Here is a 22,416-nt window from a genome sequence, read left to right on the forward strand (position 1 = left end):
ACAGCAGCCTTTTCCATCTGGAAGCTCCCCATGGACAGGGAGTTCTCTGTTAAAAAAACTGGACAAAAAAGAAAAGAAAAAATATGAAAGATAAAACCAAAAAACAAATGTGTACTGAAAATCTTCGGTAAGTTTGGATTCAGAGGCAACTGATCTTTTTAAGAAGAGAAATCAGTTACTCTGTAAATGTTCTGATGGCATGGATTCATCTTACTGACCTCAGCATCCCTTTTTAAAAACATTCAGGGTTTTGTTTGCAATATTATGTTATTCTAAATTGTCATGGAATCAATAGGAAATTGAAAGATCTTTTATGCATTTATGCATTACTGTGTCTTGAGTGTAAAAATATTGCAGTTTGAAATTTGGATTTAAGGTGTTGCAAATGAAAGTTATAAATCCCAATAGATTGTCTGACAGCAGCTTTTCCTAGAGGATGTGCTGCATCACAAAGACTTCATCAGTGGGGTTTGGAGTGCTGGGATCTTTGTCCTGTGCCACTCTGGGATGTAATGGAATGGAACTTCACCTGCCACCAAAGCTCCTTGGACCTTGTGTCCCCCAGGCAGGCACAAAGTGTTTGTGCTGCTCCCCCTTTTACACAAACCCACAGAGAGCTGGGATTTTTCCAAGTCTCATGTCTGCATTGGGCCATATTCCTAAAGAAGCAGCAGCCCATCCCAATGAATATGGCGAGTTATATGGATGGTTGTGAGCTCCACTTCCGGCGTAGAAATCCTGAAACTGCTTCTGAATGCTGCTCCTTCAGCTCTTGGACATCTTCTCACACAGAGCTGGGGAAAAAATCCCCTGGTCTCTGGCTAAAGGGTGAGTTATGCCAAAGTTAGACCTCTGTGCGAAGTCTCTATCCATTCCTATCCTATTGATATACCAATATGTGGGGGTGTGCATGGATTTGTCTTGTGTACAAAGGAAGGAGTGTGCAAGCAATATGACTGACACTTTCACTGTCCATGTTCATCCCATACCCATGGGTACAGAGACATTATGGAAACCCTGGCACAGGCAGAGCCTTCTGTCCATGGATGCACAGACATCCAAGAGCCCCTGGCACACACAGAGCCTTCTGTCCATGGGTACAGAGACATCCAAGAGCCCCTGGCACACACAGAGCCTTCTGTCCATGGATACAGAGACATCCAGGAGCCCCTGGCACACACAGAGCCTTCTGTCCATGGATACAGAGACATCCAAGAGCCCCTGGCACACACAGACCCTTCTGTCCTTGGGTACAGAGACATCCAAGAGCCCCTGGCACACACAGACCCTTCTGTCTCTGGAGGATGGAGCGTGGTGGGTGGGGGCGGTTGGTGGGCAGCGAGTCCCGGACAGCAGGCCAGACCTGGCTCCAGCCCTGCCAGGCCCTGCCAAGGCTCAGTACCAGCTCCTCTGGAATGGGAAAGCCCTTCAGCATTGTCCCTGCCCAGAGGGACAGTGCTGGCCTGGCAGCACAGGTTGTTTTCCCCTCAGGCTGCAGGAGATGAGAACACAACACTTGCCAGCACTGAGTGCGAGGCACAGCTCCGGGTGCTCCCCATGAACCTCAGCTCTGGGAGCACTGTCTGCCCCAAGCTCCAGGGGCTGCAGTGGGAGCCCGGCTGGGCTCTGCCCTGGGGCCATCCTGCAGGGACAGCTGGAAACAGGGAGCATTCAGCTGCCACAAACAGCCAAGCCAGGGCTGCAGGGCAGCTGCTCCAGCCTGGACTGCACTGCTGTGTGCTGTGCTCTGGGACTGGGGCTCCCCACACAGGGGACTGGACTGGTGTGCTAGAGAAGACAGAGAAGCTTCAGCTTCAGCCTCACTGAGGTGGCTGCGTGGGCTGGGAAGAGTGGGGAGGCTCAAGGGGATTCACAGAGCTCATCCTGGTGCAAGGATGAAGAAAAGGGAGTGGGAACTCAGCAGTGAGGAGAGCTGAGGGCTGGGGAGTGGCTCTGAATGACACTAAAATCCCACTGGACCTCTGAGACATTGCTGCTCCTCAGCCAGTGACAGCATGAGTCCCTAAACCTGGGGCTCGGCCTTCCTTGTGGTCAGGGGCAACACGGAAGGCCAGCAAGTAAAGGAGACTGCGATGGGCTGGGAATTCACTGGGGGAAAAAAGGGAGCAGTTGAGAAGTAAAAGGCAGGTGGGGGAGAGAACTGTTCAGAGAAGGGCTGAGCTACATCTTGAGCAAGCTGAAAAATGTCATTTGGAGTCATCCCAGATTGATTTGATTTCAGAAGGTATTGAACAATTTTAATTTTTGGGAGGTGTCATGTTTTCCCTTGGAGGTGTCCACGCTGCAAACTTGAGCTGCGTTGTCAAAATGCTCAAGCAAGTCTGTGCTGCAGGTGACACCATTTCTTCTTTGGCTGATTCCAGCCCGGTGCTGAGCTCCAGCAGAGCCCTGCCAGAGCCCAGAGCAGCCTCAGCATCCGCAGAGCCTGGCTGCAAGGAGAGAAAGCAGAAACTGCCTGTCAGCTGATGGCTCCTGTCCCCTTGTCCCAGCTGCCCGCAGTGCCCAGGCCGTGCTGGCCGGGCTCAGAGCTGTGCCCAGAGCTGCCCATCAGTGCTGTCTTTGGCAGCAGGGCAGGAGGGCAGGACATGTGCCCAGCCTTCAGCCAGCCATGGCACATCCAGCCCTCAGCAGCTGCCCAGAGCAGGATGCTCCTGTGCTCGCTGCCATCTCCCAAAAGCTCTGATCCCACCCTGCCAAGGAGACGGGCACCCACCTCACGCCATCCACGGCTGGAAGAAAAGCTGGTCCCAAACGATGTCCTCAGCCTGCTCCAAGGGCACGGCCCATCCACGCTGCAGCTGGTCCCAAGCACTTGCCAATCCAGAATGGACCACCTAGAATGCTTCCTCTAGAAAAAACAAGCAAATTGTTGAAAAGAGGTTAGAGACAAAAAGGGAAAAGAAGAAGAAAGGTCAAAACTCTTAGCTCTGTCAGGACCTTGAGGAAGGCCCAACCCCTACATGCTAGGGAAAAATCCAGCCATGGGTGAGGGAGGTCCACACTTTCTCTCTTTCCCTCTGCACTGGCCCCCAAAATAACCATGATCCCAAAGCAAACAAGGACAGTGGAGCAGCCCAAGGCCTTCCTTGCCTGCACAGCAAAGCAGCCCCTGCACAGGTTCTGGAGTCCCACCTCTGCTCCCTCCACAGGGGTTTGTGTCGGGCTGGCTGCCCCAGCCCCAGCCCGGGGCACGGTGGGTGCTGGAGGCTGTTGGCAGGGCCAGGAGCCCACTCCCATTTTGTACCCACTCCAGCCCATCCCACCAGCCCTGCCAAAAAAGCAGCTGTGCAGCTGACTGAAGATTTAGTTCCATCTGTCCCAGCAAAGTGGCAACCTTTGCTTCCCAGCCAGGCTGGGCAATACCCAAATCTGGGAGCATTTCCCCACGTGTGGACTCATCTGCAAACTCCCTGTGGAGTTTGGCTTTGAAGAAGGTGCCACAATCATAGTGCATCACCTTCAACTGCTGGTGGCCAGGTTGAGGAAGAGGTTGTCATCCTTGATGTCATCCTCGCTGTCTCCTGCAGCAGCAGCCCCACCTGGTACAGCTTCTCCAGGGGCTCCTTCTCCTTCCCTGGGGTGAGACCAGGCTGTCAGGGCTCTGCCCAGGGCCCCAGCTGTCAGGGAACCAGGACATGCAAAACCTGTTTGGATGACAGCCACCAGGGCTGGGCAGAGCAGCTCAGCTCCAGCACAAGGGCTGCGTGTTCCCATCCCATGACCCTGGTGCAGTGACACAGGCTGGGTTCCTTTGCTTCTCATTGCTAAGGCATGAGTGCAGCTGTAACTTACCAGGGCCCTGGATCAAAGTGTGCCTGTGGCTCTCTCCCTTCTTCTAGGGCAGAGGAATATTCTGCATCCAAGGATGACTGAACACCTCTTCTAATGAGGGTCTGGCCAAGGGGTGCATGGATAAACACCACCCGATCAGATTTTGGCACTCTGGGGAGAGAAACCAGAAACTGCCCGTCAGCTGGAGAAGGCTCCTGTTGGCTTTGCCCCACTATTCCCATGCCCAGGCCATGCTGGATGCACTCAGAGCTGGGCCTGAACTTTCCCATCAATTCTTGGTTTTGGGGGAGAGCAGGACATGTGCCACCTCCTCAGCAGCTGCCAGAGCGGGATGCTCCCGAGCCCGCTGCTGTCTCCCAGCACTGGTATTGCACCCATGCCCAGAGAAGAGGATCCACCTGGAGAGAGCCGTTGTGGCAGTGAGAGCTGGCCCCAGCTGAAGTTCCAGCCCCTCCTGAAAGGCATCTTCCCACAGACCATCTCGTGCAGCAGGATGCCCAGGGACCAGATGGTAGCTGGCTCGCCATGGTACCAGCCAAAGCGGGTCCATTCCGGGGGGCTGTATGATGGTGTTCCTGTGGAATACAGATGGAGTTCATCAGGGGGATGCTGCTGCTCCCAGAGCCTGGCCCCAGCATCCCTGGGCGGGCGAGGGCTGCATCAGTGGCACACAGGGTGACCACTGTCCTCTCACCAGCACCTGGGACTGGTGTACAAACTTGGGATTGCAAAAGAAGCCACTGGTGTGGAAGCCCTGGCTAGGCCTGACCAAGACATGCAAAGGAAATACCCACTGCGTGCTGGGGAAAAACCATGCCCTCATTCTCCCTGCCTGCATTGCCCCAAACATATTATAAAGCCAAGACAAACAGGGCAAGTGGAGCAGTCCAAGCCCTTCCTCTTGCCTGCACACAAACCGGCTGGGACACAGGTTCCAACCTCCCTCTCTGCTACCCCCACCCACGGCTGTTTTTGTCAGGCTGGCTGCCCCAGCCCAGCCCCAGTCCTGGGCACAGTGGTGGGCAAAGGCTGCCAGCAGGGCTGGAAGATGGCTCCCCACCCACCCCTGCTCTAAAGCAACTCAGCTGCAGATTCAGTCCCCTGAGTGGCAGCAAAAGGGAGAATCCCCACTGCCACAGCCAGCTTGGGCTGAGAGATGTTGGGCCATGAGATGCCAGGAGCGGGAGCACAGCCCTGTGTAGGCTCACCTGCAAAGTGAGTGTAGGCTGTGTCTTGCAGGTAGGTGCCACAGCCAAAGTCAATCAGCTTAGCCTGCCCGGTGGCCAGGTCAACCAGGATGTTCGCTGGTTTGATGTCGCGGTGCAGGACCCCGCAGCTGGTGCAGTGCCGCACGGCCTCCAGCACCTGGCGGAACAGCGGCCGCGCCACCTCCTCGCACAGGAACCCCCGTGCCCGAATGAAATGCAGGAGGTCCTGAGACTGCTCTGGCCGCTCCAGCACCATGACAATGTCGCTGGGGAGCTCTAGCCACTCCAGCAGCTTTACGACACCGGGGAAGCCAGTGGACACCTTGTCCTGCAGCACAACCTCCAGGGGAGCGCTGGTGCCGTCGGGCTGCGGGAGGAGCACGATGCCGTCAGTGGGGCCGATGCCGGGCCAGGGCTGGGCAACCCCTCAGCCAGCCCGGGATGCTCTGCGCCCTGCGCTGGCCCCACGCCCGCTCCCCCTCGAGACGTCCTGGCAGCTTCCACCATGCCGGGGCTCGGCTCATCCCCGCTCGGCACGGCCCGGCTTCTCCCGCTGTCCCGGCTCACTCACCAGCTCGCTCCAGTGCCGGATGCGGTTCCGTGGCACCCTTTTGATGGCGACCTGCAAGCCAAGGGGAGCAGCGGGCTGAGCTCAACGCCCGCCCTGCCAAGCCCCATCCTCCTCCTCCTCCTCCTGCGCCCCCTCCTCCTCCGCCCGCCGCCGGCCCCGCCGCTCACCGGGGCGCCGTCCAAGAGCCGCGTCGCTGACCAGACGCTGCCGAATCCTCCACGCCCCAGTAGGGAACCCAGGCGGTAGCGCTCCTGCAGGGCCTCCTGCGCCTTCCCTGCGGGCGGGACGCGGCTGTCAGCGCTCGGCCCGGGGCCAGCAACGGCCCCCGAGCGCCCCTCACCCGCCCCGGCCCGGCCATCCCCCGGCGTTCGGTTTTTGGAACGCGGCACGGGAGGCTCGGGGCCGGCGGCTGCGCTGCCGAGCTGCGGAGCTCGGGCCGGGCAAGCCGCAGCGGAGGCGGCGGGAGAGGCAACGCCGCCTGTGTCCTCCGCGGGCCCCGGGAGGAGCCGGGGCCGGGGCCGGGGCCGGGCTCGGGCTCGGGCTCGGGCTCGGGGCCGGGGCCGGGGCCGGGGCCGGGGCCGGGCCAGGCGGAGCCAAAAGCCGGCGAAGCCGCCCCAGCCCCAGGCATTGACGCCCGCCCAGCAGCGCCAGCGCCAGCACGGCCAGAGCCGGGCTGAGGCCAGGCGGCGGCGGGACGGCCGGGGGCGGGCACGGGGCCGCCCCGCCCGGGGCCGGGGGCGGGCCGGGGGCATGGCCCAGCCCGGCACGGGGAGAGGGAGGCGGGGAGAGGAGAGGGACGGCGGGAAAGGGAGAGCGGGAGGGGTACGGGGCAGCGGGAGAGGGAGAGGAGAAGGCAATCTAAAGTTTCTTCTGCCGCTGCTGCTGCCGCTGCTGCTGCCGCTGCTGCTGCCGCTGCTGCTGCTGCTGCTGCTGCCGCTGCTGCCGCTGCTGCCGCTGCTGCAACTGAAGCTCCGGGACCGTTTGTCCCCGTGTCCGTTTGTCCGTTGCCCGCTCGCCCCCGCCCCGAGCCCCACGTTCCCCGAGGGCAGCCCCTGAGCCTGTCCAAACACGGGAACTTTGCCGAGTTCAGCCAAGAGCCAGAGTCTGGACTCCTGCACAGTGGCTCAGGAATCCACTCAGTCCCTGCTGTGCATTGTCCCTGCTGAGGGTCAAACACTCTCAGAGCGCATTCCCTGAATGCAGAATTTGTACCTGACCCAAGCACTGCACTTACCTCTCCAGCATTGATTTCCAAGAAAAACAGGGGAAGCCAAACTGTGTCTAGGTCATGGTATCTTAAAATGTCTTAAACTTGCCAACTCATGGATCTTAGAAGTGATCTCAGAAGTGAGATCTGTTTGGAATTAATGGGATAGACAACTAGTGCAAGATGGAAAAGGGGAGCATAAAAACAAATCAAGAAAAACGTCTTGAATTGTTTCAATTTTCATTTAATTTCTTAAAAGCTCTTTCAGTTTTTCCAGAATCTTGTCCTCAGTCCTGTTTGCTTTTTCCAAGAACCTTTCCCGGAGAACGAGGTGCAGCTTCTGTCACAAGGTGTGCCACCAACTGCAGCTTTCCACACTGTGGGTGCAGCACAACACTTGCAGCAAAGCAGGAGAAATATGTGAAGAATTTGACAGCTTGTTCTTTTCTTTTCCTTGTGGGCTGGGCAGTTGTGCCATTGGAAAGGTTTTCATTGTTACTGTTCTACCCTAAGAAAACATGACAGGCTACCAAGAACTCTTAGGGAATGCAAGCCTGACTGAATGCAGAGAAAGAAACTCTAGAGCCTGCAGCCAGAAGTGGAGAGCTGTGTGATAATCATTCCAACACCCCCAAGGACATCTTGAAAATGATCTAGAAGATGAAAATGGGCTGACAGGGAGTTTGTTTCTGTCTTCAGTCCAGATTCTTCTACATCTGAAAACAATTCCACAGTCTCCATCTAAATCAAGAGTACAATCAGTTCATAAAAAGCACCAGAACAAACTGTAGCTCTCAGGAGATGACTGAAAGAATCTGAAAAGGGAAAATGCAGGAGAAATGCATTTCTCAGCACTGCAGTACTTGCCTACCTGAAACCCTCCTCCATTTCCTCTGCATTCCTAGATCTGTTGGTGTCAGTTCTGTATTCGCTGGTGCCTCCAGCCCTGAATCCCCTCATCTACAGCCTGAGGAACCAGGAGCTCAAGGCTGCAGTGAGGAGACTGATGACTGGACATCTTAGGAAGCATTAAACTGATTGCCAGTTTTGGCCAATCACTTGTAATAAAAGTCATCTTTTCTAGCTCTTTTGGTTTGGTTCTTTGATTTCCCTGTCGTTTTCCTTTTTAAATATTCTTCCTAAAGCCAGACAATTGTTTCTGCCATCTCTGACTTTGTTTCTCTCCACCTTCCCTGTGGCCACAGACTGTGCCAATGAGGGGCTGCAGTCTCAAAGGTTTTAAAGGAACTAAAGGATCTCCCAGCAAAGTTTTCTGCAGAGATCCCTCTATTCTTGCCTTCTCTGGAGCTGCAGCAGCAATGTCGGTGTGCAGAGCTGGGGCAGAGCAGTGCTGGCACAGCAGCTGTGCCCAGTAGCAGCAGCAGCAGCACTTGGTGTTGCCAGTGCTGCTGCCGTGGCCCTGCCCCGCTGCCCTGGTGGCCCTGGTGTTGCTGCAGGACCTGAGTGCTCTCGGGGCCGGGCACAGTCCTGGGGGTGGCAGTGCCGGGGCTGCAGCAGGGACAGGCCATGGGCACTGCTGGGGCAGCGCTGACGCCTCAGGCCAGGCCCTGGGGGCTCCAGGCTCCTTGCTCAGGCTCTCTCACGAACACGGCCAGGCCAATGCTCAGCACAGAAAAGCCCCAGGGTGAGCAGCCCCAGGCTGGCCGTGGGCAGGCTGGGGGCAAAAGCATGGCTGGGGCTCTGCAAGGGCCCTGGGGGAGACGGGAAGGAGCAGCAGAGCAGGGGCTGATCCATCCCCAGGGTGCTGCACAGCCCAGGGCAGCGTCCCAGAGCGTCCTCATGGAGCTGCCAACAACATCCCCCCTCTGCAGCCCTGGCCTCTCCCCCAGCTCACACAGGTGCGGCATCCTTGCAGGCACAGCCACGGCAGCAGTGGCTCAGGAGCCCATGTTTGCATTGCACAGAGCAGGCAGGAGCACACCCATGCTGCTGCTGTGGGGACATGAACCTGAGGGAGCACAAATGCCATCAGCCCCTGGGGCCAGGAAGAGCTGGGGGACACCAGGGAAACCACTCAGCTTTGTCCTGGCCTCTGCAGTCAGCCAGAAAGTTTGTTCCCATTAGCTGGGAGATTCCTGTCCCACTGCAGATGCTGTTGCTCAGAGCCAGGGCTGCCTGACAGCCACCCATGAACTGCCCTGAGCATTTCCTTGGCTTCAGCTTTGCTTTTTCCCCCCTTTTTTTGGTACAAATTTCTTCCTGTTGCCCACCCCTGTTCCCTCCCCTGCAAAAAGCCCATCCCTGTTTGCCCTTTCCTCTCTGCCCCCACTCCCCATTGCAGTTCCTGACTTGGCACCATGGGAACGTCCCTTGGGCAGCAGGATCATCCTCCAAGTGCTGCAGGAATTGTCTTCAGGCTCCTGCAGTGCCTGGTGCTGCTCCCTTGCCAGAGGCACCACAGGCCGGGGGGGCACATCTGGGCTGCTGTGTGTGCCTGCGGGGCTCCCTGTTCTGGGCAATGAGGAGGAGCTGCAGAGGTTCTGAGGACTGACAGGATGGGCTTTGGGCCTGGGAGGAGAAGCTGAGGCACGTGGGCTGCTGGAGCTTCTGAAGAGGAGGCCCAGGGCTCATCGTGCAACTGCTGCAAGGGTGGTTTCAGAGAATCCCAGAATCAGCAAGGTTGGAAAAGACCTTGGAGATCATCAAGTCCAACCTGTGCCCTGACACCACCTTGTCTTCCCCGGGCCATCTCTTCTCCAGGATAAACAACTCCAGCTCCCTCAGCCTCTCTTCACAGGATTTTTGCTCCAGACCCTTCACCAGCCTTGTTGCCCTTCTCTGGACACACTCCAGCCCCTCCAATTCTTGCTAAATTTGGGGTCCCAGAACCGGACACAGCACCCGAGGTGCTGCCCAACCAGCGCCCAGCACAGGGGAAGAATTGCTGTCCTGGTCCTGCTGGAGACACCATTCCTGGTCCATAGGAGTGCCAGGGGTTGGATGAGGGAAATGGTCGGGAGGGGGCAGGAGACACAGTCTGATTGACTCTCAGCCATGAAGGGTCTTGATTTTCATAGCTATTCAGTCTGCATTAGAAGGTGCTGGGGGTCAATATCAACTGGACATTGCTGATATCAATCTATAAACAAGAAAAAAATTAAACAGAACAAACTGTTCTCTCTGCATTGTTTTCAAGACAGTATATACACTTTGAATACACTTCAGATATCTGTCTAATTAATTACAGAAAACTTGAAAACTTCTGTTATTCCAAATGGCTTTTCTTCTTTGGGCATGTTGAACAAATGTTTATGAGCTTTTCTCACTGAATTCCTGAACTGAAGAGCTCAAGAAAGAAGAGGCCTTGGGTGTAGGAAAATTCATCATCAACCTCCAAGTGGCTGAGGATCCATCCCCATCAGAGCAGCAATGAACAGCAATGGGCACAGCTTTGTGGCTGCCCCAGCTTTGGGATAGGCCCTGGGCCTGGAGCAGGAGCAGCTCTTGAGGGCCCCAAGGCCGGGGCTTTTGTGCTGCCCTGGGCACATGGGATGGCAGCAGGGGCTGCAGAGCTCTCAGCACCTGAGCCAGAGGGGAGCAGGGCAGCCAGGGAGCCTCCTTTGGCCTTGGCCCAGCACCTTCCGCCATGGCTGGGGCAGAGTCCTGTGTGAGCTGCAGCTGCTGCTGTGCCCTTGGCAGGGGCTGAGGCCGTGGGGCCAGTGGCCAGAGCAGCCTGGCCTGAGCAGAGCTGTGGGGCCAGAGCCGGCTGGGCTGGGCTGGGGAGAGGCCCTTGGTGCTGCCCAGAGCTCAGGGCAGCTGGCAGAGCTTGCAGGGAGCTGGGCTGGGCTCAGAGAGCCTGCCCCAGAAACCATCAGTGTCCATCTCAGCCTGGCTGAGCGTGCAGGGGCAGGACTCAGGCCAGGCCTTGTGGGGCAGGGCCAGCGCCTGTGCAAGGCATTGAAAACAGGCACGCGTCCCAGAGAGGAGGCTGCTCTGTGCCCTTGGGGGCATGGACAGAGCAGGGAGGGGGCCCAGGACATTTGTCACTGCCAGCCTCTGTCCCCAGCCCTTGGCAGCCCTGGCTGCTGAGCCCAGCTTTGCCCTGGGCTGAGTTTGGCTGTGGCCCAGCTCCATCCTCCTGCGGGGCTCAGGGCCTGTTCCCGGCCATGGCCAGCCCTGGCCGGCCTCTCTGCTGGCCCAGAGGCCGGCAGAGCCCGGGGCAGGGCTGTCTGTGCAGGCCCACAGGTGCCAGGGGCTGTGCAGGAGCTGGCAGAGGCTGCCCAGCAGGGAGGCCATGGGGCACAGAGCCCCACGGCTGCTGTGGGCAGCACGGCACAGGGGCCGTTCCCAGCCGCAATGCTCCTGGCCTGGGCTGGGCCTGCACAGGGGCTGGGCCACCATGGCTGGTCCAGCACAGGGCCACCAAGGGGCCACGCAGCCACTGCCAGGGCTGACAGCAAGGCCAGGTGCACACAAGCAATTGCTGAGCATGGCCTGCGCTGGCCAGGGCTGACTGTGCCACAGGCAGAGCTCAGCTGCCCTGGGGGGCTGCAGGAACAGTCAGGAGCCCAAAGAGCCTCCTTGGCTGTGCTGGAGACCAAGGCTGGAGCAGGGAAATGCAGGGCTGCTGCAGGATGGGGAGAGCATGGAATTCCAGCACATACCTCAGCTCTCTGATGACCCCGGCACCATGCTGGGCCCTGTTTCAGACTGGAGCAGAGCAGGTGTTGATGGGACAGGAGCCCTGCAGGGCTGTCAGGGACCTGCAGCTTGCAAGGTGCTCTGCTCTCCCTCAGGTGCTCTCAGAGAGATCCAATCCCAGCTGAGCACCTCAGGGTACAAGTGGCACTGCCTGTTTATGGGCACACAGCTGATGTCTGCCTGGAAAGGGGCACAGGTTTTAACACTTGTTACTTTCATAATAAACAAGTGAATCTTTATTATCTGGGTCACTTGAGTGCTTTGAAGAAATGGCAAAGTATTCCCACCATGAGCAGGAATTTCCTGGATCTACTGGATTCTTCAACTGATGGCAGGAGAAGAAATTCTGATCTTCCCTTCTACATGAGCCACCAATATTCACTCTAATATTTCATGACCCTGTCCTTCAGGTGTTTGCAGCTCTCCTGTTAAAATGGCCCTGTCTAAGGACATCTCTTCATTAGGGCAGCTGGATCTATGCCCTTCCCCTTGCTCCCAGATTATTTCCTGCAGCTGTTCTCAGGTCATTCCAATGTGCATCCCAGGCTTCATGCTTCAAGCTTCAGGGACTTGCCCAATTTCTCTGAAGTTTAAATACCTCTCTAGTCAGCATCTTAGTTGTAGTTTTATCTTTTCTATCACCTCTTCTTAAGTCTCTGTCTAAAATGCTTCCTGTATGGCAATCCCTTGTGGATGGTGGACATGTCAGATGTTGCTGGGATATCACAAGGTAGTTAGGGAAGGGGTTTGATATTTCTTAAATTTTATCATGTTCACATTTTTTATATTGGCCATGAAGAGAAACCCTTCTGTGCCTCTGAGTCTCACTAGTTCCTGGTCTCTCAAAGGGCACAAACCTGATGAGTTGTGGTTCCCACTCCAGTGGCTGCACTTGGACCTCCCTCCATAGCCAAAGCAGAGCTCCCTTGTCCCAGAAAGTGCCTGACAATGCAGGGATGAAGGAAACAGGACAGGAATGAAGGAAACAGGACAGGCTGCGGGAATCAGGGGCAGGGCAGAGCCAGGGAGAAGAATGACTTTTGCATTTGATGGAGCTGTGCCTTCTCTTGGCTTTGTTGGCTGACAATAAATGAACATCCCTCTGTGTCTCAGGCAGATCCTTCTCCAAGGAAAGCAGGTGGGAGTTGGAGCCAAGGAGCTGAAAGCTGCAGGTGCAGCCTGGGCTGGAGGGAGCTGAGATTTGCACAAGGCTGCTCTGAGTGCCAGGGCTTGGATGGGGGAAATGGTGGGGAGGGGGTAGGGACAGAGTCTGATTGATTTTCAGCCATGAAGGGTGTTTGCTATATCTATTCATATCTATTCAAACTGCATGAGGAGGTACTTGGATTTAGTGCCAATTGGAGATTGTACATATCAGTTTATCATCAGGAAAAAAAAAATTAGGACCTAAAAAATGTTTTCTCACTCTCTTTGTAAATATTCATTGAATTATACATTCACTTTGAATACACTTATGAAATGTGTTGAATTAACCACACAAGATTTGAAAGCTAAAATCAAATTATTCCCAAAGGCTTGGCTTGTTAAGGTGTTTTCAATGTTAATGAGCCCTGGGACACTGAATTCCTGCACTGAAGAGCTGAAGGCTGAACAAGCCTCTGGAGCAGTGAAATCCAGCAGCAGGCTCCAAGTTGCTGAGGATGTCAGCAGCCCCCACTGAGGCCATCCCTGCCCAGAGACCATGGGGGAATGGGCAGACAAGGAGAGCGTCCCTGGGGCTGGGCCAGCAGAACTCAGAGGCACCAGCGGCTCCAGCTGGGCAATGGAGTGTGGAATGTGGCTGGGAAAGCCCTGCCTGGGCTGTGCCAAGCAGGACACACAAGCCCTGACTCCCATCCCCCAAACAACTGTCTCAAGGAGACATTTAAAAGGAATTACAATTGTTTGTGTCCTCTGAGTTGGAGGCACTGGAGAAATACCAGTACAAGAGATTTTGAGGAGCTCAAAGCAGCTTTTATTGGCAACTCTAGAAAATCAGAGAAACTATGGCAAAAGGTTTAATATGACATTCAATCAACAAAAAAACATTTCTGAAGCATTAACTTGGCCATTCCACTTGACAAACTCTAAGCCTGATAAACTTTAAGTTCATCAAAATTCGCCAGAGGAGAGAAATAGAAGTCGACATAGAAAGAGAGAAAAATAAGATTTAAGAAGCACACACAGAGATACCAACTCCTGGATTCCAGCAGCGTTCAGACAGAAATTCCAAGAGGCTGCAGAGTCAAGATGTGTGCTTGCCTTGTGGTCAGCCTTCAATACCCCTTGGTCTTGCTGGGCCCTTCCCCCAGGTGGGACTTGGGCTCATTTGGTCACTCACGAGCTGGGCTGGGGCTCCAGAGGTGGCTGTGGAGCATTGCCTGTGCTGTGCCAGGGACTGGCAGCCACTGCTGGGCTGGGATAGAGGCTCTGGGGGGATTGGGGTTCCAGGGCAGGGCAGCACTGGGGTTTCAGGGCAGGACAAGGTGGACCTGCTTCTTCCTCCCCCACACACAAGATGTTTCCAGCCAACAATCTCCTCCAGTCTGTCACAACAGGGAATGTTTGAGGTGAAACTTCAATTTTGGCAATGATCACCTGGCCAAGAGGGACAGTTCTTTTCCACAGGATTGAAAACCACCTTTTCCATAGGATTTGTTACTCATTTATGGTTTGATTGCCTGGGTTTGGTTTGGTTTTGTTGTTGGATTGTTTCCTCGGTGTGCCTGCATTGTCCAGTCATGAGCAGTGTGACTCTTGCTGAGGAATTTTTGTGGTGCTGTCACTTAATATTAAATATGTTTTTTGCTGATATCTTTCCTGGGAGTTTTCCAGTGCTCTCGTTTGTAACAGGGTGAAGGAGCCCTGGCCCAGGCTCTGGCCCTGGGGGACACAGGGACGCTGCCGGGGGGGTCCCTGTCCCCCTGTCCCAACCCCCAGGGCCTCGGCCCCCCGTCCCCGTGCCAGGCTCTGGGGTCGATCTCATGGAATACCCTCTGGGGGAGGCTGCGGCGCTGGGGGTGGGGAGACAGGGGTCTATTGAGAGTCTCTTGTATCATGTGGTGGAAACCCAGAAAAATAATGGTCAGGAGAAGCCTGGTTTATTGAGAACATTCCTGCATAGCAGACAAGATATAGCCTTGTGCAAATGACTCCATGCAGCATTCACATATTTAATTCCTTCTTTTCCTCTTCCAGGGGAAGCAGAGTTGCTTTATTTACTCCAAGCAATATTTTCTCCCTCCTCCCTGGCAAAGAACAAGCTCCCATCCTGACAAGTGCTCACAGGTTTACTTAAGGCTCATCACACCCATGCTCAAGAGAGTGGAGCAGCTTAATTTATCACTTGTTCCAATGATTAACTTGCCCAGCTGCCAGGTTCAAGAGCCCCAGAGTGCTGCCTCAGGTTGTACAGGATCACAGAAGGAAAAGCTCCATGGAATTAAGCTGCTGCCACACTGGCCCTCTTTGCCTGTCAAACCCATTCAGCTGCTCTTGCTCTGCCCTGTCAAAATCCTCCATAAAATACAAGTGAAAATCCCTCCTCACCTGTGAGAAAAAACAGTTGGGTTCTGCTCAGGGCATTTCAAATTACGTGGGGTAGTTGTGACCTCCCCTTACAAAGGCAGCATTTCAGGAAAACCAAAAGTTTCTTTTCAGGGACTCACCAGACTCAGGACACCTTCCGCTAATAAGGTTGCTCCAAGCCCCATCCAACCTGGCCCTGAACACTTCCAAGGGTGACACAGCCACAGCTTCTCTGGAACCTGTTTTGCTCCTCCCAGGTCTAAAATCGCACTCAACTTAGCAGCCTCAGAGGTAGATTTCTATTCAAGAGCTGTATTTTTCTAGGAAAGAAATATGGCAAACCTTGTTTGCATCTGACTTGGCAAAATCAACACAAGCTCTGAAGAAAGGGCTGCAGCCCACTTTTCTTCCTTTTCCCCATTTGGTGGAACATTTTCATTCTGTTGTTGTTTGGAGCAGTATTTTAATCGATCTGGCTGAGGCCGCTGAAAATAGTACAGCAAGTTACTTGTGTGAGGGGTGGAAAACTGAGCTCTTGCACATCCAGTGTTTCTGTTGTTGGAAGTCTTCAATCCCACCTCTCGCTGGGATGAAATAGGTGCTACTCATCCAATTTCTAAAGTATCACGCATCGAGCTGACACTATTTGAAGACTTAAAAATAAGCGCAAATTTAAACAAACCTCTGATCCCTTCCATTTCCTCTGTTCCACAGTTGATGACAGAAGACAGGAGAGAAAGATTGTTTGGGAACAATATTTTCAGGACTCTAAAAAGAATATCAAACCTGCTCTGCCACACTCTCAGCTGTTACAGCCCCAAAAAGCACCGGTTGTCTTTGCTCACAGAGTCATAATTGTGATGGGATTTCTACCACACCACAGGACAGCCAATTTTTTTTTTTTTTTTTTTTTTTTTTTTTTTTTTTTTTTTCCTGGGAATAACTACAGCACTTCTGGGTAGCAAGGCAGACATGTGCCTCTTCTAATGGCCCTTGAAAGGGGATGTGTGAAATGAGGTAGACAAAGCCAAAGGCCAGCTGAACCTGGGATCTCTGAATGGGTCTTGACATTCTTCCCAGGAAGATGAGTGGCAATCACTGTTCTGCCAGGGAAACGGCATCTGCTGGCAATGTGGTCTAGAAAATATGCTTTCTGCTCCTCTCAGAGCCAAAATTCCTACCCATTTCTTTGAAGTCCTTCTTAGACAAGGACCATGTTCAGCTGAGTGACAGTGAAGCAAAATGGCAAGCCAGGAGTACATTGCCCTGCACACAACATCCTCCATTCCCATGGATGGTTTCTCACTGGCACACAGGAGGAAGGGAGCAACCCAAATGCATCGTTGTACACCAAGTCAGACGTGTTGAGGGATGAACAGATCTCACGGGGATATGGAAACCTCCCCTGAAAAGCAGTTCAGAGAAATCCTGAGCTGTTTTGTGCTGCTAGGCATGAAGATGCTCAGGATCTTCCACAGGTGCTCAGCAGGCAGCAGGATTGTGCCTGGATGTCACTCTGGAAATGCCAGTGGCTCAGCTGAGAGCTCTGGGAGTGACTGACACTGCACTGAGAGGGGCCACAGTCCTGCAAGGGTCTTTCATCAGGAGCAAAGAGCAGCCTGGAGGGTGGGCAATGCTGGATCTGTACCACTGCGTGCTCATCCTTCACCTGAATGTGGAGCTGCCCCCAAAGTTGCCATGGATCACTTTTTCTATTTCTCCTCTTGGGTATATTTTGGAGCAGCTGTTCTATGTGGCTTTTGATGATGATCCTGTGGGAAGCAGCCATTTGCCTGCTGTGCTATCCTCACAACTAGTACTAACTCTTCATTTCCTTTGGTTTAATTTGGGGTTTTTTTATCTATTTGTTTGATTGGTTTGCTGCATGGGTTTGTTTGTTTGTTTGTTTGTTTGTTTGTTTGGGTTTAATGACTGATTTGGCTTGAGTTTTTTGTTTACTTTTTCAGAAATGACTGGTGAAGTTGGCGAAGCCAAACTCAAGAAAATGTAAACCAGGATCAGCTTTTCAGAAATTCCTTTTGGCTGGGTTTAGCTGCATCCCCTAGGCTCAGGATCACTAGTATATTTTCAGGTTTTGCTCTGCATCATCAGCCTGCCCAGACTCCGCGTGTTGTTTCACAAATGGAGAAGACAATGGACATTGTGCCAAGCTTCCTTTCAAACAGAAAAACCTGGGTCAGCATGACAGAAAAGAAGAAAAACAAATCACCAGTTAGAACAGAACCAGTGTCCCACCATCTTCCCATCCACTGTTATTAGTTTTGTACATTTAGAGACAAAGCTGGGTCTAAAGCTTGCATCTCTCAGTTCCTGATGCTATTTGCTACCCTTCAGCCTTGACTGGCCCTGATGTGACTGAATGCTGGGCAAGTGGGGCTGGGGATGCTCAACCTAGAGACAAGAGACACTGGGAGGCCTCCCTGTGGCTGTGCAGGACTGGAAGGCTCCCGCAGGAAAGAAGGGGACAGAGTGTTCAGCAGGGCCTGTGCTGACAGGACAAGGGGGGATGGCTTTCAGCTGCAGCAGGTTGATGGAAGCTGCATCTAAGGAAGCTGCTCTTTTCCACTGGGGGTGGTGGGGCACTGGCCCAGGCTGTGCACAGAGGTTGTGCATGCCCCATCCTTGGGAACAGGGCTCTGAGCAGCACGCTCTGGGGGAAGATTGCTCAGCTGGGAACAAGATGTTTCTTCAGGCTCCCTTCCAAGCCCAACCATTCAGGGACTCCATCATTCCATGGTCTCCACTGTCCACTTCAGATGGAGCCTGGGAACTGTGATGTCACAGCCCATGCTCCAGCTGGAACGTCCAGCGCCCAGCAAAGGGCACAACACAACCCTTGGCCGCTGTGTTGACACGCTCTGCACCTTGCTCCTGCCCTCGCCTTTCACTCTTCTTATCCCCCCGATACCCCGATCATTCCTGACAGCTCCTGAGTGCCTGGATTTCATCATCCAGCCTGCAGGATGCTCCCATTTGTTCTGAGGAAGGTATGGTGCCATTCCATGGAGCTGGACACCCCCCACCTGCCCGGGTGGGACAGGGAGCCCACTCTGAGGTTTTGCTACCTCTGCAGGCTGTCCCAGATGAAGAGGAGGAGATGGAGGTGGATACAAAGATTGATATGGATGAGGAGATGGAAAGAGACGGAGAAGACTCTGGAGAGGATGAGATGGACGTGGATGTGGATGAGGAAGAGGAGATGGAAGTGGATATGGAAGAGTCCATTGAGGACATGGACATTGATTGAAAAGGTGAGGAAGAGGCCGTGATCTTGGGCTGAAGAGCAATGCCAGCAGCAGGACAGGCAGAGTGGGTCTCCTGCTGCCAGGCTGGGGCTGGGCTGGGTGCTCCCTGCTCAGGGACATTGTACCCAGGGCACTGCATTCTGGTGGCCATCCACAGCCTGTCCTGTGCCTGCTTTACTCCACACAAGCTCCATCCCAGACCCAGCCAGGCTCAGTTCTGGTGGCAGAGTCCTGCTGCTGTGCCAGTGTCTGCCAGCCTGGGGGCACATGGAAGAACCCTCTGTGCCTGATTGGAGTGACCGTGGCACTTGCTTTTCTTCCAGGACCGATGGACATCATGGAGAGAAATGCCACCCTTTTGTACATAGGTTTTAGACTTTGTTGTTGTCTTTAGGATATAGGTTTTAGGGCTTTTTGTCTTCTGTAAATATGTTTTCTTTTTTTTTTTTTTTTTTTTTTAACATAGGTTCTTCTGTATATATGTTCTATCGACTGTTGTTGTTGTTACACATATTCTTACAATGTAAATATGTTCTGTATTTTTGCTATTGTTCTTCTGTAATAAACAAATTTTACTTTTCACACCTCAGTTCTCTTTGCATTTGCTTCAGGCACAGGCAGCATTTTGCAAAGTTGTGCTTTCCACTGGCTCCAGGTTGCCAGGGCTGGAGGTCCCTGGCACAGCCTCCCCAGGAGTGGGGGTCCCTGTGCACAGAGGGGTCCCACTGACAGAGGTGAGCCTCTGCTTGCAGTTTCTCTGGACACACTTGGGAGCTGTAGGGGCAAAGCCCAGTGTGCCGTGGCCCACGGATCCCATGTTGGAGCAGGGCTGAGCCTGTGTGCTCCTGCAGAGCCTCAGCCATGGCTCTTCCCTGGGCAGCCCCAGGGCTAAGGAGGGAGCACTGGGCTGTGGGCAAGCCCTGCTCCTGGGCACCCTGAGGGGCTGGAGCCAGCCTGGAGGGAGCCTCAGCCCTACACGGACCAAGATTTCCTTTGGAAACCCTCTCTGTCCCCAGACTCTGCTGAGCACAACAAGAATTGATCCTCCTAGTTCAAGGTGTGAAGTTCATTGGCACAAATTTGTCCCTTGCACTTTCTAGCACAGCAAATGCCAGTGCTTGTAATCCCTGTTCTGCACTCTCTGCTCAGGCAGCAAAACGTCTGAACCTGAGGGAACATCTGGCATTAGCCCCAACCTGCAGAGAGCTCCAGGGGGAGAACCTACCCCCAAGCACCCTGAGAAATCCTTGACACTGATAGTCCAGGGCAGAGCTGAAACTAAAGTATTTTCATGCCAAGAGAGAGGATTATTTTACTGCTGAATTCATTCTCCAAGAAGAAGAATGGAAGCTTTTGGTCTCCTCACCTGCCACACATGTGTATTGCCAAGGTTTGCCTCTGGGTTATGACTGATTTTGAGGCATCTGTTCAGAACTCTGATGCTGTTCCTGGCTAAGGTGCAGAGATGATCTTTCAGAGCCAGATGAGCTCAGCACATCTTGTGTAATGCAGAATGTCCAGAGCCAGACATTCAGGCCATGCAAACTGATACTTTTTCATCTCTGTGCAAAGATCAGTAGTAGGACATCACTGATGTAGCACACACTTCTCAGATGCTCCTCTGACCAGCTTCCCCATGGCATTGTTCCTGGCACATTGTTAAAGCCAGGCAGGTCACACATATTCTCTTCCTCTGACTCCTGCTGGGATGACAACATCAAAGGATAGAAAAAAGATATCATGATCAGGGATTTTCATTGTGTGAGCTCAGGATTCCCCAAGCTCTTGCAAAGGGGGAATGTTCATCGGGCAAAGGACACGAGAAGGAGCCTCAAATTGTCCAAAATCTCAGTAAAAATATGATTTCTTATGGAACCCTTCACTATAGCTGGTCACACTTCAGGCCCTTTCTGCACCCATTTCCTGATGTGCCTCTCGCAGTGGGGTGTTCCCACTGCTCCAGGGACCCAGCACAAACCTTATAGCCCCACACCAACACACCCCCAGGAGCTGCAGCCTTCCCTCCAAACCTGGGCACCTGCCACAGCCACCTCTGTGCTGAGCTGAGCCTGTTTCTCCCCAAAACCAGGTGCTCAGTTTATCCTTGAAAAGACTGACAACAGCATTCTTGTCTTCTCCAAAAGAGCCATCATTTCACAGCTGTCATCTCCACACTGAGACTTTATTCCCTTCAAGTGTCGGAGGACACAGGCAGCAGCAAGGAAGGCGCTGAAGTGAGTCAAGTTGAACCCCAAAGAGCTCTCAGCTCCCCGAGAAAGCTCAGACAAGGGCTAGAGAAAGAATTCATGCTCCCATAACTGGCACCTAACAGCCACAGGGCAAGTGAGAAGTTGGTTTTGGAGAATGAAGAAAAAGCACCGAGTAATAAAAGGTGAGAAAAATCCATCGCTCCAACAGGTAAATGAAGGTAAACCACATGAAGAAACAGAAGAAGATGGAGGGGAAAGAACCCACCATTAATAGTGTCCATGACACCCAGAGCCAAAAGAAGCCCAGGGGATCAGCAAAGAGGTAAGCACGTGCTCCAAACAGCAGCAGAAATGAAGGGAGAGCTCTGGAGAGAACAAAAGAAAGAGGAAGCCTGAAGAAAGGAAAAAATGCCTTCCCACAAGGTGTTTTGGATTTTTCAAGTGAGAGTCTCTTGTATCATGTGGTGGAAACCTAGAAAAATAACGATCAGGAGAAGCAGGGTTTATTGAGAACATTCCTGCATAGCAGACAAGATATAGCCTTGTGCAAATGACTCCATGCAGCATTCACATATTTATTTCCTTCTTTTCCTCTTCCAGGGGAAGCAGAGTTGCTTTATTTACTCCAAGCAATATTTTCTCCCTCCTCCCTGGCAAAGAACAAGCTCCCATCCTGACAAGTGCTCACAGGTTTACTTAAGGCTCATCACACCCATGCTCAAGAGAGTGGAGCAGCTTAATTTATCACTTGTTCCAATGATTAACTTGCCCAGCTGCCAGGTTCAAGAGCTCCAGAGTGCTGCCTCAGGTTGTACAGGATCACAGAAGGAAAAGCTCCATGGAATTAAGCTGCTGCCACACTGGCCCTCTTTGCCTGTCAAACCCATTCAGCTGCTCTTGCTCTGCCCTGTCAAAATCCCCCATAAAATACAAGTGAAAATCCCTCCTCACCAGTGAGAAAAAACAGTTGGGTTCTGCTCAGGGCATTTCAAATTAGGTGGGGTAGTTGTGACCTCCCCTTGCAAAGGCAGCATTTCAGGAAAACCAAAAGTTTCTTTTCAGGGACTCACCAGACTCAGGACACCTTCCGCTAATAAGGTTGCTCCAAGCCCCATCCAACCTGGCCCTGAACACTTCCAAAGGTGACACAACCACAGCTTCTCTGGAACCTGTTTTGCTCCTCCCAGGTCTAAAATCGCACTCAACTTAGCAGCCTCAGAGATAGATTTCTATTCAATAGCTGTATTTTTCTAGGAAAGAAATATGGCAAACCTTGTTTGCATCTGACTTGGCAAAATCAACACAAGCTCTGAAGAAAGGGCTGCGGCCCACTTTTCTTCCTTTTCCCCATTTGGTGGAAGATTTTCATTCTGTTGTTGTTTGGAGCAGTTTTTTAATCGATCTGGCTGAGGATGCTGAAAATAGTACAGCAAGTTACTTGTGTGAGGGGTGGAAAACTGAGCTCTTACACATCCAGTGTTTCTGTTGTTGGAAGTCTTCAATCCCACCCCTCTGCTGGGATGAAATAGGTGCTACTCATCCAATTTCTAAAGTATCACGCATCGAGCTGACACTATTTGAAGACTTAAAAATAAGCGCAAATTTAAACAAACCTCTGATCCCTTCCATTTCCTCTGTTCCACAGTTGATGACAAAAGACAGGAGAGAAAGATTGTTTTGGGAACAATGTTTTCAGGACTCTAAAAAGAATATCAAACCTGCTCTGCCACACTCTCAGCTGTTACAGCCCCAAAAAGCACCGGTTGTCTTTGCTCACAGAGTCATAATTGTGATGGGATTTCTACCACACCACAGGACCGCCAATTTTTGGTTGTTTTTTTTTTTTTTTTTTTCCTGGGAATAACTACAGCACTTCTGGGTAGCAAGGCAGACATGTGCCTCTTCTAATGGCCCTTGAAAGTGGATGTGTGAAATGAGGTAGACAAAGCCA

The 22,416-nt window shown here is 53.1% G+C and overlaps 1 protein-coding gene across 1 annotated transcript in view; it reads left to right on the top strand.

Moving 5' to 3' along the window:
* The window catches only part of LOC135288497 (YTH domain-containing protein 1-like), a 52,281-nt gene that overhangs the window by 27,059 nt on the left and 2,806 nt on the right, over positions 1 to 22,416 (top strand). The window contains exon 4 of the transcript XR_010351556.1: positions 18,084 to 18,261. The gene's annotated coding sequence lies outside the window, so the exon portion shown is untranslated. The remainder of the gene's footprint in view (positions 1 to 18,083; positions 18,262 to 22,416) is intronic.

The sequence above is a fragment of the Passer domesticus genome, chromosome 33 (genome assembly GCF_036417665.1).
Source record: "Passer domesticus isolate bPasDom1 chromosome 33, bPasDom1.hap1, whole genome shotgun sequence".
Lineage (NCBI taxonomy): Eukaryota > Metazoa > Chordata > Aves > Passeriformes > Passeridae > Passer > Passer domesticus.